Genomic DNA, 16,689 nt, shown 5'->3' with positions numbered 1-16,689 from the left:
ATGGATACAAGCAACCGCACTAGAAGAAGGAATTGGAATATTTTATGATATACGCAAGCAATATAATATAAAAATAATCAAATACTTAAGCTTACAAAGTTCCTTAGGTGGCCTTAATACAAAAGAATGAGCAGCTTGCACTATGAATTGAACCTCTAGAAAAATGCGTATGAAAATTATAAAAATTGTATAATATAACGTACGACTGACTTTTCAGAAATATAAAGCCACCTAAAGAACATGAATTGAAAGTGTATAGAACCTTTAATTTTTAATGAGCTATAAAATTCATTAAGAAGAATAAACTTTCTTTTAAATAAATATTTTCCTCTTTAAATTGCTTTCTTAAACGATGCGACACCTATAGTTACAATTACGAGCAGGATAAAAAGGACTATTTTAATCAATAAAAATCTCAGATCGGATATATTTAAAACTTTTCCTGATGATATCCCTTACACCTAATGGTTTGTAACTAATGATGTTTCCTCATCCTTGATCACTTCAAGGATGAGTTTCTTGGTAAGGAAAGAAGAGTAAAACCTTTTTATATTCATGACAATTAAGAAGAAAATAAAGGCTAAAAGCGTACATTTCATATTTCATATCATAAGTATTTTGAATAGTATTTCTTTTCTATAATATTACTGAAAACCTTTTAGTTAAATATATTATTGTACGCAAATATATGTATGTATTATATTCAGTTCGGAATAAACATATATAATATATGTATAATATATGTAAATATATGTTTGGAATAAACATATGTAAATATATGTACATTGAGTTCGGAATAAATATATGCAAAAACCAAATACAAGAACCACAGTGGCAAACTGCAAGAAAAAGGGGTGGCGGAATGCCAAAACAAAAATGAAATACTGATAAGTTTACATCTTTCGCTGAACCGTAATTAGGGGGTATGTGCAACGAAATAAATAAATAAATCAGCTTACTTCTGAAACTATAAAGGCACAAAGTTTAAAACTTAAAATATTCTAAAAAAATCAAAGTAATATGTGTCTTTATCAGTCTACCATCTACAGGCTGAATTAAGTAGCGCAAATAAATGAGAAATTACAGCATCAAATATTTAAACAAATAAAAAGAGCATAAAAACAAAACCTTCCAATGCAAGCAAACCAACACGCGAAAAATAAAAACATATGTATATTTTGAAACTTACAGGCCGAATTAAACACTTTTTAAAAAATAACTGTAGCATGAAAATTATAAACAAGGAAAAAAGGCTTAAAAATCTAATAATAATAATAATTATAATTTAAGTAGACTAAATCTAAAAAATATGCAAAGCAGAAGCAATCCAACAGATGAAAAAAAATAAATGAAAATTTCATTCAAAATCGTAAAATAAAAAATAAAATATAGAAATAGGGGTTAATTCTTAAAGTCTGTAACATTATAGCAAGGAAAATTTTAAAGTAAAAAATATTAGAGCAAAAAACATTTAGAAATGAAAAAATATATTCGATCTGTTTAGTAGCTAAGCCTAAAGTGTGATAAATGAATTAAGCTAAATTAAGAATTTAAAATACAAATTTAACTGACTAATATTATTCGCAAAAAATTTTTAAAATCCACCATTGTATAACGGAACGCAAAGAACGAATCTAGCGAGAGACATCAAATGTATAAGTGATCTTATTATATACTACAGCAATTTTTTAACTGTGTTCCGGAGAAATAAAAAGAATAATGAAGGAAACGATTTTAAACATATAATAAGTTGAACAAGTATATAGATTCTTATTCCAGAAACAAAAATTAAACACCTGGCCACAGGAATAGGTGGAATACTATCGGTGTAGCATGTATGCAGAGATATCTATTGGAATGCTAAACAGCGACGTTTGTCAGATTATTAGATTTCCTACGATTAGAAGCCAAAATGAAACTGAAATTCATTACAAATTGTATAAACTTAGAGAAAAAATGGAAGAATTATTATGTTTGAATTGTACTTAAATTTGTAGAAAGACAACGAAAAATCCTTAATAAGACTGATGATTTTTTTCTCATTTTATGTCAGATTGTTAAGGTTTGATACAATTCTTACATGAGAAAAGCATACAATAATTGATAACCCATTATGATGAATGTTTTTATGAAAGAGACAATCGCGTTTAAGATAAAGCTTTAGTACATAATGTCTAACCTTCGTACATATTAAACTTTTCTTTTTTTCCCGTTTCCATTCGTAGTTTTCGAAATCTTGAGATATCTTCGGGGGTTTATTAAAAAATAACCCATACGTATGTAGCAATTTACACCTAAAGATATTTTACACACATATATTGTACATTATATATATTGTACATTATATACATTTTACTTTATATATTTTACATTATATATGTATATTTACAGAAAAATCGCTCTGGAAGTATTTGTGCATTTCTGGAATAAAAGTTACTACTATACTGATGTTCATAATAATTGCAAAGCCCCTGCCTTCTTTAAATTACTTGTTGTAACTGAGAAATATCCAAAAACGTTTTCGCCTCTAATGGCATACTGGTAAGACGTCTGAGTGCTGGGAGTTCGATATGGGTAAGATTCCAGATTCCAGGCCAGCTGCCTGCATGTTTGGTATTCGTGGTTTTCCCCATGTGTATGTGAATACGAGCCAGTTGCCCTTAGAAAGTCATCCTAAGACATCCTTTGCCTTTAGGCAGATAACCATCGTGTGTTTTGTTGTGTTCAAATAATGTAACAGAAATAAGTTTTTGAAAAGTGTTTCGCCTAACACTGTTGTTGAACGAAACGCAAAAGATGTCATACGATTGGCAATGATCAATTAATTTTGGCAATGTTTCCACAGATTCATTGTGCTATCTTTCTGTTTTTTTCAAACTTCCGAGATAAAATATTCTGCCATAACGAAGTTAAGCATTTTTTATAGAAGGAGTAGATTATGTGCTTGCTTGTACCTCGCAAAGAGAAAGTTGAGTAACATATTTAGATGCATTCTCTATCGCTTCGAAAGACTCAGTGTAATTCTGTACCAGAAAGACTAAAAACGCTATAACTACTACCACTTGCTATATTGCTGAAAGAGAGGCTAAGTATTCTGAGAGTAACAACTAACATTTTAAAACTGCATAGGGGATTTTATTCTTAAAAATGTAAACATAACTCTTAGTGTTACTATCTGATAAAAAATTAGTAACGAATAAATTAAAACTCAACTCTAAAACAAATTAACATTTATAATTTTATAGAAACCGATCTGCTTTCCCTACATTTCCTTTTTTAGTATGAGATAAAATTTCATACTATGAAAGGAAATGTAGGGAAAGCAGATCGGTATCTATAAAAAAGTACCGATTAAAAAAAGTATTTAAAAAATTAAAAGTAAATTAAAAAAAGTATTAGGCAGTAAATTAAGATTTGGAAAAGAAGATTACTTTTTGAATATAATTTTCTACAGACATTAGATTAATTGGACGCAGGAGATGGGAAGAATGAGCAACGCCTTCGCCGGGAATCGAACCACAGACCTCTGGAAAACGCGCCCAGCGTGCAGACCACCACACCACGTAAGCATGCCAAGAAGGCGGGAGAAATACCTTATAATTTAAAAGAAAAATCTTAAGAAAGGTTTGTACTCCGCAAGGTTCCTATTTAATTTTGACTTTTAATTTTATTTTTGATACGACTATAATGTACACAAATAATACAGTTAGAAATTTTACCATGAACACCGTATATGCTTTCGTAAATGTATTTTGTTTTTTAGTTTAATTATATAAAATTTATAAAATTTTATAAATAAATTATAAAATTCTATTAATAACCGCAGACAAAATTATTTTTAAACAATTTACTTTAAAACGCTTATGAATAATAAGCTGTAAAATACTTTCAATATGTTAAGCAGAAGAAAAAAAATGAAAAATTTTAAATAAACATTACAAGTTATTCATAGTTTAATAAAGAGCCGATATACTTATGTGAATACATATGCATACATATTCAGCACAGCCTCCATTATTCGAGTAACGATTTTTTAAATAATGTTTATTCAAATTTTTTGAAATCTTATTGGACTTATCTAAATCTTATTGGATGGTAAGTTTATGTGAAATTCTTAAAAGCGAACACAAATCTTGAAAAAAAGAGAGAACACGAATGTTAAAAAAAGCGAACACAAATGTTAAAAACAATCTTAAAAGAGAATACAAATGAACTGAAATTCTTCGACACTTTCCTATTTCTTTACCTTAGTTCTCACTAATTCAGTTCTTTGATGTCTATGACGGTGTTACAGTAATGAATTTATGTACAATTCGCAAAATTTTATATAAATTCTGATGTGGTAGTTAGAAAAGAATCACCAAAATATTATATATAGTAAAAAGTATTAAAAATGTTTCCGTATGTGCATCAGCGTAAATACCAATTTAGCTATCCAAAACTAGTTCTAAAAATTGCAAGGTTTAGCAGTTTTTAAAACTTAGAAATATTTTCCTAATCGCTCAGTTTCGGGAAGGGAGACAGAAAGTTCCGCTTCGTTGGCTTACTAACGCACAAATGAATTTATTTTAATTAAAAAAATGTTTAAGAGCTTCCGTTAGAGTAAGCGATCAACGTGCTATTTGTCGCACAGTAAAAGCTATAGTAAGCCACAACTGCATTTTAAATAAATAAATAAATAAATAAATAAATATTTTAAAGTACGTAAGCGGAATTTACATCTTCGAGACAGCCATTGAACGAAGGAAATGAATATGTTCAAAAATAAAAGCTGCAATTTTCATGGATAACAATGCACCAACAGGTCGTCAGAGAGAACATTTGCGCTGCTTTTTTTAAACGTAAAGCGCCGATTCATTTTGTGCAAGCAATTCATCAAAAACTTTGAGCTTAATTGCTACTCAGTGCCTTTTTTTCCTCAATGCACCAATCTCTGGTACACTGAGTAATGTCTTCAGGAAGCTGTATGGACCTTTTTTTCTGCGGGTATTTCTGTCCCTGTCGAACTCAAACTAAGGAAAAGTTGTCTGTTTTTTATAACTGACAATTTGATAGGTAAGAGTACTTTAGTGACACTTCAGAAACAACAGAGTTTAGCTTGCCTAGAAATTTTAAGCATTTTACTAATAGACGCCTTGTGGATAATGAAGAAATAAGGATAAATGGTAGGGATATTCCTGCTCTTTAGCTCTGTCATTTCTTTTAAATGTTGCTGTATATTTTTTTTTTTATCTTTGATGAAAATTCACTTAATTGCGCTGGCAAGATTTTCTATGCGTACTAGGGTTTTATGTAGAGATTTCTTTTAAAATAGGAATACTGTCCGCCGTTATGCTAAGTATTTGGAATGTTTCAAAATATTGCGTAATCAAATCTATTTTAAAAGGTTAGTCATCGACCTATGGCTCTATTTTAATAAATGCAAAAATATGTCATATAAAAAAATGTTTATTGTGACAATTTTTGCCGTCTGACATAACATTACGCAAAATTCAAATTTTTACATCTATTCTGTACAAAGGACTCCTAATATCGAATAGCATGTATCTGGCTAAGTTTCTATATTATATAAAGTTTTCCCAGGAAGAATTGTCAAAGTTGCATCACTTTTATTTCGTAAAAAAGGCTTAAAAACATAGGGAGGAAAAGCCTAATTTAAACCCAACTGAATTCTGGCATTTCTACAAACGAAAATTTTAAATGTATGTATGCATACCTCTCTAATTCCAATGATACTTTTGTTATAAATTTGTATTCGAAAATCTGTTTGTGCATCTTTATTTTTAAAAGGTCTTCAAAAATTGTAAATGGTGCTATATTAGCTCATTATAATCGTATAAGAAGAACTTTTTGAGTTATTATGCTGTCAAATACGATTTTTCTCGTTGATATTATATCCATAAGAAGATTTTTATAAAATTTTAAGTTTCGCACGATCATTTGATTCGGTTAAAAGCTTGTTCTAAGCTTAAAGTTTCTTTTATATGATTTATTTCTTAAATTGCGTCCAGGGATTTAAGACCAGCTGTTCAAGAGTTATTTAATTATAGAATCATTATGAAACATCATGTACTGTCGTTAATTCTTATAAATATTATGAATTAAGAAATTATTTTCATACAGACGCTGTTAAAAATGAAATCAAATTCATATAAAACATTTTTAACCTTGAAATAAGGAAAATGAATGAAAACAAAGAAGTTATATGAATTAATTATCGAGCAGAAAATATTATTTTGAGCTAAACCTTTAGCTCAAAGTTTGAAATAAAATAACTAAAGAATTTTAAGCTAAGTTTTGTGATACAGATGCACATAAAAAGTCATAAATGGGGTCCTAGAGCAGGTCTAACGGATACAACAATAAATCATAGGGTAACCGAACTCAGAAAAGAAGATGTTCACTAGCGGGCTACGGACAAAGCAACAGTTATATGTTCTATGCACTGAAAATAAAAGGAACTATTAATTTAATGTACTGCATACAAAGTTGCTAGCTGCGACCAAAGCAAAATTTATGAGTCAGCGAATCGATAACCCTACATTTTCAAAGATGCCAGTTATCTCCCTAATATTTCCAGCAGGAACAGGTAGTCTAATGACGAGATCTTGTTCAGATTCAATTGGGGTATCATGCACGGTGTTTTTTAAAATGCTCCATGAGAAAAATCCAAACATGATCAAGTCTGCTGATGATGGTGGCTAACGAATGAGTCCTGTTCCAGCAGTTTGCATATGCATCTAGGTAATTCCTGACATGAGGTCTGAAATGTGCGGGAGAATCATCATAATGGAACAGATTCTGCTTCGAACAGACACAGAGACGTCGGTCAGTAATTTTGGCAATATGTCTAAGAAAATGGAATACATACGACCGTCAAATGAATAAGTAGGTAAGCTTGATTGAGACGTGTTTTTTAAATAAATACTGTAATTAATGCTCCATTTTAATACATCTAAAAGACAGAAGACATTTATATTCTTAAAGAAACAATAAAAAGATGATAAATCAAGATATAAATTAAAATTTCATCAAATTGAACATAAAGTTCAATTTCCTTTTTCTCATACAATATTATTCTATGCAATACTTGCAATATAAATACAATATAGGTGCTGTCAGGTATGCTTTGCTAGATTCATATTTCTACTCTAGTCTTCGACATCTATATTCCATGTCAGTATTCCGGGCATCAAATAGCATCACCACGCTAGAAAGAATCACGGCTACTGGCCACGTCAACAACTAGGATGACATTGGGTGGACACATGGTCTTTACACATTTCTTGGCTTCTGTGGTGAGACTATGTACTTTATCCTCTTTATCCTCTTTATACTGTGCAACTGCAAGAGAGAATAAAGATTTCTCAACATACATTTATTATACAACATTTCTTAATTTATTTAACTACATTGCACATCAGCTAGATACATTGCGAAATATCTAGCTGAACCTATCTATCATTCTTCTAAAAACACCACACATGAAATATTTTCTCCAAGGAAAATATAGTCATGTTTCAAATAATGGACAGGCCTTTAAATGGTTTTATTCGCAGTTTTTATAAAAATAATGTATACTAATATGGATTAAAATATAGATAATCAGGAGGATAATCAAGTATGCTAAAAACAATAACTTTATATAGCACAAATCATTCTTTGAGTTGATATCTTTTCCAAAATACAAAAGAAATTCTTTCAAGATAATGTTGAATGACAACGAAGAATGATCCACATTGTTATATGTAATACTGAATACTTTGGAAGGCAGATGTAACAAATATGTTTAATGTGACGATATAAATCGGGAACATTATACACTGAAAACCAATCTCACAGTTCATAAAGAAAATATCTTTTCTCTGAACTGTATCATAGAACAATGATTTATTGCAATGCTAAATGAAACGTGTCATTAACTAAAGCTTAAAATAACAGTGTTTTGTAAAACCCAATAAATGGCATTTTAATGTAAGGCATCATGCAAACGTGTAGTTATTATCCGCTTAACTAACAATACAAGTTCAGCATGATAATAAGAGTTTAATGCGATAAGTCGATTAAGTAGCTCATAGTTATCTTTCAAGTTCAGCTTCATGAATAAAATTCTTTTATTATGTTATATAACCTTCATTATACGACATTACTACATGTTAAGGTTAATATTCTTATCTCAATCAAGACCACTGATTTCGCATTGTCACAATAATGCTGTGGCCCTTTTATGCAATGACATTGTGTTATTCCTGTCACACAATGCACAAAAGCAAAAGAGAAAGTTCACCTGCAACAGGTCCTTAGATTTTAGTGAATATTAGATTAGGTGATCGTGATTTCATACATAATGCCATTGTGTCTTGAGTTACACATCTTCTTGCTGACATTTTTAAATGAAGTACGCCTTGGAATGATTTAGTAACATGTTTAAGTATGCGGTAACGTGGTTGAGGATTTGCATACGAATCTTGACTTAATCTACTGAAATGTGCAAAGCTCAATTATGAGCTATGTGGAACTATGCATTTGTAAAACTGAAAGAAATGTTACAATAGTATTCTATATCTATTCATCAGGTTTGTGTAACAGGTTGAAATGCGAGATTACATTTGCACTGTGACATGATTATTGTATACTCAGAGTTTATTTCAGTCGTGTTTGTGAAAGAAATGGCAAGAGAAAGAAAGAAATTAAATGATTACTTTTCAAATATGTAAAGGAAGGTATTAAATGTAGTACTTTTGGAGCTGTGCAAGTATAGTAAAATCAAGTTCTAAACAACATATCCAGGTGGTTTAACTTGATTAAAATTGTCTTTCTGTATTTGTTGCAAACACATTTTTTTAAATTTTCTTACGAATAGCAAAATATGAATTATGTTTTATGGTTGGTTTGGTTTATTTGATTATAGCAAAGCACTCTATGGATAAGAGGATGGATGCTTTCGGGAAATAATTTGAAGAAACCTGGCTCGTATACACGTTACACATGGGAAAAACCACGTAAACGCCCGTGCAACCAGCTCGTTCTCGGGATTTGAACCTCGGATGAAACTACCGACGTTCAGCCACTTTACCGCTCGTAGGCCAGTGTAACAACATAAACCTTTCCTGCACAATACTATAAAACGGAAAAAATGAAGGAGAAATTTTGGCAGAGATCACCAGTTCTCTAAATCCAATTCTCTAAATCTTATAGTTTCTCAATAGTTCTCTAAATTTTATAGTTTTCTTATAACTCTGCACTGTTTTCGTTGTTAACGTTCAAATCCACGTTTAGGAGAGAGGCACATTATTACAGACAACAAAAAGAAAAATTTTAAAAAGACTTATTACAAAAGCCCTAAGAGTTTCTGCCTGTAAATGCACTTTGCATCTTGCAGTAGAGTTATTAGATTTGTTGAAGCAAGAAACATAGAAATCAAAAATTCGTTCAAGTTTTACAAAATTTGAAATAGATAATAAAACAAATTCGAAATTCAAAATCTTGGCTTCCAAGTGCCCACGTTCGGTTGGAAGATTACTTTATTCAGAATTTGATGGCTCTAAGCATTGTTGTTTTTTCGAAATGCGAGAAATATTCATGCAAATTCTTCATTATTTAGTTTCTTTAAATATAATTAATTGCGAAAATATTTAGAGGCAACAGTTTGAAAAGTAAATCGACGCAATACGACATTTTGAAATTATTAATCCTTCTGGGCTAACGTCCTTTGAGCTAATAATATCTTCAAGCAGACTAATGGAATTCGTAATCTCCTTTTTTGTGCACAAAAGTTCAATCTTATGCAAAACTAAGCAACATTCATCCTACCTTTAGATACATAAATGTGATAAAAAAACTTATCACATTTAACAATTCTAGGTTAATTGAAACTACTAAAATTTACCCACTATGGAAAAAACATACCTTCTTGATAATTTTTTTAACTTGCCATTAAACTAATACATTGGTTTTCAAATATTTCTGAAAAGCAATAGCTAACACTATTACTAATCAGTTCTTGAAAAATATATTTGCACTGATGTTGGAAATTTTCATCGAGAAATCCAGTGTCTTAAAAGTAAACTTATTAATAATCAAACTCCAAAACAAATTAAGAATCTATCTTAATTTTAATAAATTACTGCACCAAAAATTACACATTAGGTCATTTAATTAACAGTTGTAAGTATACATGTAAATATGCAAATAATCCTTCTCTCCCTGTAATCTATTATTAACAAATGGCCATTTCTATTCTAGTCATATTATATGCCAAATAAGTGTAGATATTTTATAGCCACTCCCCTTTTTCTCTTCAAAAATTATTCTTTATTTTAAATTATTAAATTCAATACTATCTATATATATAAAGAAGAAAGTCTGTATGTTTGTTCGCTAATAACACAGTTACTACTATAGCTATAGTGGCCAAACTTTCTCTACAAATCTTTTCTTTCTGGGTCCTTTAAAAGGTCAACTTCCACAGTTTTCCAAAAACAAAGGAGCTAAAATCAGAGAATATTGATTAAAAACGCTAAAAAACGATAATTTTCGGCCTCATTTTTCCGAGTGGCAATAGCCTCGCAAGCTGGAGATGAAAATCTGCTTTATTTCGAAAGTTGTTGCCACTGCTCGCTTCCAAATCCTAGAGTTTGCTAGGAAAGCGGGAGAAATACCTTATAACTTAACTGGCATCAAGTACTTATTTATCAAGCTAATTCTTAGTAAAATTTCATTTTCCTACACACTAAAACTTTTTATTAAATATTATTAAATTAGCTATAAATTTATGTAACGATAACTAATTTCCATCTTCCAAAATAATTTATCTACTTAAAAAAAATTTTTAATTTTTAACATTTAACAATTTTAAAACATTTTATTTTTTGAATAAAATTTTATTATAAAGCACTCCGTTTACTCCCTCTACCATTTATATTTGCCATTTTTGCAGGCGACTTCTCTACAGTTCATTTCGGTTCTTGAACTTTTATTTTCCATTTTATCAAACTACCATCCTGCTACTAAACTCATTTCAACACCTCACGTCAGTTTTCTTTTCAAACTAGTAGAACATTCAAAATGAAACTAAGCAACAACTTTATCACAATTTTTTAATTTTCTTCTTCCCATTCCATTAAATTCATTATTTAATTATTCAATTTATTATTTAATTATTAAATTCATCTGGTTTCTACTTTCGAAAATTATTTTATATTGTTTAACTTTTATACAATATTATTTATTTAGGGTGAGCAGATTCAAGCTTGATGATTAATTAAAAAAATTAATAACTTTCTTTTTTTAATAGCCTCACATTTTTACTTTTATTTATGTCATACTAAATTTGTTCATTTTTGCAATTACTTTAAAATTCAAACCTTTATTTTACTTATTAATTTGATTTGTAATCAGCCAGATGGAATTCAGAAAGATCAAAATTTTCGTTTGTTCTTTGAAAAAGACAAAAGAATTTTCAATTGTTAGTTAACTTATTAGATTTTTACGTTAATTTATTGAGTTGTTTTGGTTTTGTTTCTATTTTGATTGGTGTTCTTCTTGTTAGTTATTAGACAATTTTTCTGTATTAATTATTATCTTTTTATTTTATTTACATATGTAGGTATGTATGTAGACTTTGAGTAGATTTGGAATAAGAAATCCTGATTATCCTATCTGAGGAAATGGTGTAGGGTAAAAATTTTAATTTTAAAGTTCACAAAATGCCAAATTAAGCTTTTCTGTACGAGAATTTTAAATAATTGAGAACAATAAGGTAATCTTTATAATTAAAATTAACCGTAATAATATCATCTTTAAAATTAAAATTAAAATTAACCATAATAGTAGCAGTGACAATGAACACAAAAAACAATGTACATACAAATGCGGCAAAATTGAACTAAAATATTAATCTCCCTTTTTTACTGTTTCAAACAGAACTTGTCAAGAGGAAGTACACTTGTAAGGATCCTAAGTTTTACTAACCTTTATTTTATTTTAAAACTGTACTATCACTTCTTATTTTCTACTTCCGGCCAGAATTAAATATTTTAACTTCTTTATGCAAATTGTCTTCCTAACACCCAAGTATTTAAGTTGTGGCTTTTTACCAAGAGAGAGAGAGAGTGAGGAAGGGAGCCGCTTGCCACTGCATTCTTACGAGTTTTCAATCGGTTGCTGCTTGCCTTTAAGGCCAGAGGTTTAGCCCTCTTGATATTTTACAAAAATATTGTAGTTTCAGCAGCTCGACGTACTACACACGTACCCTTTTAAAAAAGGCCAGTCTTAGTGTTAGGCATTTGTATTAATTCAAAGTTAGCTTTTAGTTAGAGTTTTAGTTAGTAGTTTTATATTTTTACGTTCAGATCACGAGTGGTTGGTCTCTGTATCCCGAAGTACGGGAGCACCTGTAACGTAATCGAGAATAAAGGGTTCAGTATACCCTTCCTGCTTGTGTCGTCTATTTCACACAATCTGGAACAGAGCTTTAGTAAGCTCCTTGTTCTTATTCAGGATACGTTATGTTCCCAAAGCAAGTTAAAAGACATACATCTCCTGACACACTGTGTGGACACCCTTTGTACGGTCTCAGAGAGTCCCGAAGCATGTATTAATATGACATCGGTCTCCCTTCTGCATCGATGATAGCTTGCACATGTCTGGGGAAACCCTCCACTAGATTTTGATAGGTGGCCATAGGAACTGACTTCCAGGCGTCCATCATAGCTGAAGTGAAGACAATCGATTTGGCTGGCTACGTAATTTCGTTCTAATTCATTCCAAAGGTGTACTATGGGATTTAGATCGGGCCCAGCCTGGGTTTTATACGCGCATTTCGTCAGATCATGGTGGCTAAGTCTCGATGTGTGAATGGGGCAGTTATGCTGCTGGAAGAGAAATGGGCCTTACCCGAAATATTGCCGTAGGGTTGGGAGGGCAGCATTGTCCAGAACGTCAACATACATCTCAAAGTTCATGTTTCCAACCGCAGGAGCTCACGATGCGAACCATAAAAAACACCCAGCCAACCATAAGCAATCCAGGCCAAACCATAAGAAACACCCCCAAACCACGAAACTTTACAGTCGGCACAATGTAGTCACTTACAAAGCGCTCGGCGAGCATCCGCCAAACCCAGACGCGTTAATCAAACTGCCAGCTTGTACAGCGAGATTCATCACTTCAAAGAAGGTTTTTTCACATGTCCACAGTCCAATGACAGTCTTTTTTTTTTTTTTTTTGATTCTTGGCGAACAGTCCTGCTGCTAGCAGATGCCTGATGAACTTTGGAACTCCTGAGTGATTTCAACCATCTAGGACTTGCAGTTTCGTTTCACTATCATTTTCAGAGCTCTACGACTGCGTTCAATAATTTTTTTTGGCCTGCCACTTCGCTTTTCTGCAGCTTCACTGCCTCGACTTTCCACTTCAGAATTATGTCACCTACTAACTTACTCCTTGTCTCGCAAACGCACAAATATGAATTGACTTGGCCTTATATTGAATGGAATAACGGGAACGAAGCTTCAAAGCACTACCAACACTTTTATAGCTTTCGATTACGCATCAAATTAAGTCATCTGCCAGATCTTTAAGGGGGAGTACGGATGCTTTTGGCCAGATAGTGATAACACTAAACCTAGATATTTAAAACACTAAAAACCTGGTCGAATATTATATTATTATATGTATGTATATGTATATGTATAAACAGGTGTCATAAATTGACGAGGACGGAAAGAATTGATAGCTTGGGAGCTGATTTAGGCTTACAGCTTAAATCACTTAGGAGACATGAGTAATTGGCACTGTAAAATCTCTTCTGTTTTTCCCGTTACTTTTTAGTTGATAATGACAAGTCAATCAGACAATTATAATCTTACTTTCGCAAACCTAACTAAGCCTTTCACACATATTTATCAATATAAACTTGTCTTTGTTTATATTGATATTACATATTACCGATAGCAATATTTAGAAAAAAATAGCAAGATAATATTTTTAAAAATTTAGCTTTTGCTGCTATTTCTACAAAAGTTAGCCTAATTTATTGTTGGCTATTTATGTTAGGGAGTATTATGACAGATCATGAATACCGCGAAAAAGAACTGATACGTAAAACGTATGATGAAATATTAAAGCATAAGATTTAAAAACATCGTTTGTGATGATAATGTTATTAAAAGGCTTAAAACACCTGTTAAAATTATGCATTTATATGCTCTTACGTGTATGCATGCGTATACTCAGATTACGTATCTTGGTTTTGAGAATTAGATTAAGATAAGGAACTGAACATGTGGTGTTACGGATTCTGAAATGACAGTTTGAATATCATGCGAAAAGGAAGATGACGCGCATATATATGCATTATCATCTACTAACACAATTAAGCTTTAAGCTATAAAGTATCATTTAAGTTTTCCAATCATAAAAAAGTGGCTGTCAGTACAAAATTTATCTAATCGTAATTTAGCGAGGTTCATCCTCTCAATTTAGAGCATAAGATAATTACAAGCAATAAAAAAGATGTTACCTTAGAAGTAAACTGCAAATAAAAATAGTTTAAACCTGAAAAGAACCTAATACATACCTATGATCTCTAAACATGTATAGTCCTGCCCACTTGTGAAGCTGTTTAATATAGGACATCAAGATACAACAAAAGAATTATTTCAATAACTAAAAAAACCAAGCTTTTCATTACGTTGATTAAGAAAATGTTTTTCAGGCTATGAATAAAAAAATTATGCGTGCTTTTCTATTTTAACTCGTGTCAATAAACTGGCACATATAAACTCGATATCTAAAAGTGTCTAATCAGTTTCTGTCCATGCCCTTGATAAGAATTCTTTTGCATAAAAACTAAGAAAGGCATTTTAAATGATGTTTAGACCTGCCATTTTTAAAAGACACCATTTCTTAGCTGTATCATTAAATTATTTACTGTGATTTTCTTTGAAGAGTTTCAAGAATTGTGAAGTGAGAGAGAATACCTTTCTTAGTTTTCTCGACTGACCTAGAGAGATTCCTAATTTTCTAACGAATACAAAATCAAAAGAGGTATCGCCATTATTTTCAACAGTTTTGAAGTATCTTATCTAGAAGGCTATCTGTCAGTTGATATGTTTCAAGCAGCTTCTAAAGGTTATGTCTGAAGTGGATTAGTTAAAATGTTTTTCAAAATTATTTGGACTTTGATCGTTTTGGAATACATTAACTAGTTGTACGTGTGCTAGAATGCTAGTCTATTTGTAACCATACAAAAATACATGTGCGTCTTTTAAGGAAAAAGAAATAAGGGAGACTTAACAAATTTAAACATGTGAAAATTTCCGTATGAAATTCGTCTGACGAAAATCGGTTGAAACTTCTTATTACTATAATTGCTTCATTTTACTTTATTTATCTTAACGGATCCTCAAAAACTACAATTCCTAAGATAATATACTTAGGTTCCATAAATATACTGAATTGTTATCATTGGTTAATTATTAAAGTAGTATAGTATTTCTAAACGAATGTTTAAAAGCGAGAAAAATTCAAATTTATCACGGGGAAAAATACGTAAAAATATTATTATTCAGCAGCATGCATTATGCTGTTAAATCAGCAATATACTCAGACATATTGAGGATCACTCAATGAGTTACTTCAATCGAAATTGGTCCTTAAATTTAATCTGAAATATTTTACCTCCGTTCAACTCATTTTTAAAATTTCAGGATTTAAAAGTTATCACAGTGGCAACTGGCACTTATGCAATCAGAAATAGATTGCCTACCACTTTAATATAAATAAGCCGCAATAAAGTTACAGTAAAAAGCCACAATATACTTCTTATTTAAGATGCATGTTATAACTTTTTATGCTTTATTTTGTAGGGATTTATATTTATTTTAAGTAACAACTTTAAGTTTGACTTCAGACCTTTCCTGTAAGCCTTCATTCCCCTAATTGTCAGTGCCAGAATAGTTAAATGTTGTAGCGCGCGGAAGGAAATGCAAATTTTTCTACTTAAGAAGGTATTGAAAAGCCGAGTTTCGGTAGGTGATAAGAGAGAGTTAGGTTTTAATCGCCATCGCTGCAGTAGGTAGGTTTACTTATTGTTGATTTAAGTGATAATTGCATTGCTTTGCTGCCACTAGCGTGGAAGGGGGTTTAAATTACGAGATCTCGCTGAGCCCTGTAGGCTAGTGTTATCACTTGTTAATATTTCAGCTTTTAGTTTCAATTATCTGACTTTACTCTGACTTACCGCCAGAGCAGAGGCGAAGTTTGTTAGCATCGAGATAGTTTGTTAGCACTCTTTAAAATTTACGCATTGTAAATTTTAAAGAGTTAATAAAGGGTACTTTAACCCTTCTCCTGTGTAGTTTCCTGCTACTCCAGTATACAGACAGAAGTTCATTCACTGGATTCTACAACCTGATTCAGAATAATTTTCAATGATTTTGTTGATCGGCTAAGAGATTACTTGTGATCTTCAGTTAAGATATAATTTATAAATATGACTGTAGATATTCATTATTACATGATGTTTCCCAGTGGATTTTATACTACAATTTAATACTCAAACATCACTAAAAATGTTTCTCAGTGGATTTTATGCCACAATTTAAGTCTAAAACGTATTGTTTTACTTAAGGTTAAAAATGCAATGTAATAAAGTAATGTTATTTTATTGCATTTTCACTATAT

At 31.0% G+C, this 16,689-nt stretch overlaps 1 long non-coding RNA gene across 4 annotated transcripts in view; it reads right to left on the bottom strand.

Annotated features, from left to right (window-relative positions):
* Positions 1-5,358: 5,358 nt before the first annotated feature.
* LOC146993709 (uncharacterized) overlaps positions 5,359-16,689 on the bottom strand; it is a 106,746-nt gene continuing 95,415 nt past the window's right edge. Inside the window, exons 1-2 of one of the 4 annotated variants that reach the window (XR_015038247.1) lie at positions 14,582-14,772; positions 5,359-7,344 (exon numbers count right to left, since the gene is read on the bottom strand). This is a non-coding gene — a long non-coding RNA (uncharacterized LOC146993709). Of the gene's footprint in view, positions 7,345-14,581; positions 14,773-16,689 lie in introns of those variants that run through there. The other 3 variants (XR_015038244.1, XR_015038243.1, XR_015038246.1) reach the window with 3 other exon arrangements.

The sequence above is a fragment of the Stegodyphus dumicola genome, chromosome 12 (genome assembly GCF_044657685.1).
Source record: "Stegodyphus dumicola isolate Sdum_Otavi_A_Nest chromosome 12, ASM4465768v1".
Classification (NCBI taxonomy): Eukaryota; Metazoa; Arthropoda; class Arachnida; order Araneae; family Eresidae; genus Stegodyphus; species Stegodyphus dumicola.
Note: the sequence above shows the minus strand (reverse complement) of the source record. Positions and strands in the feature narration are given on the sequence as shown.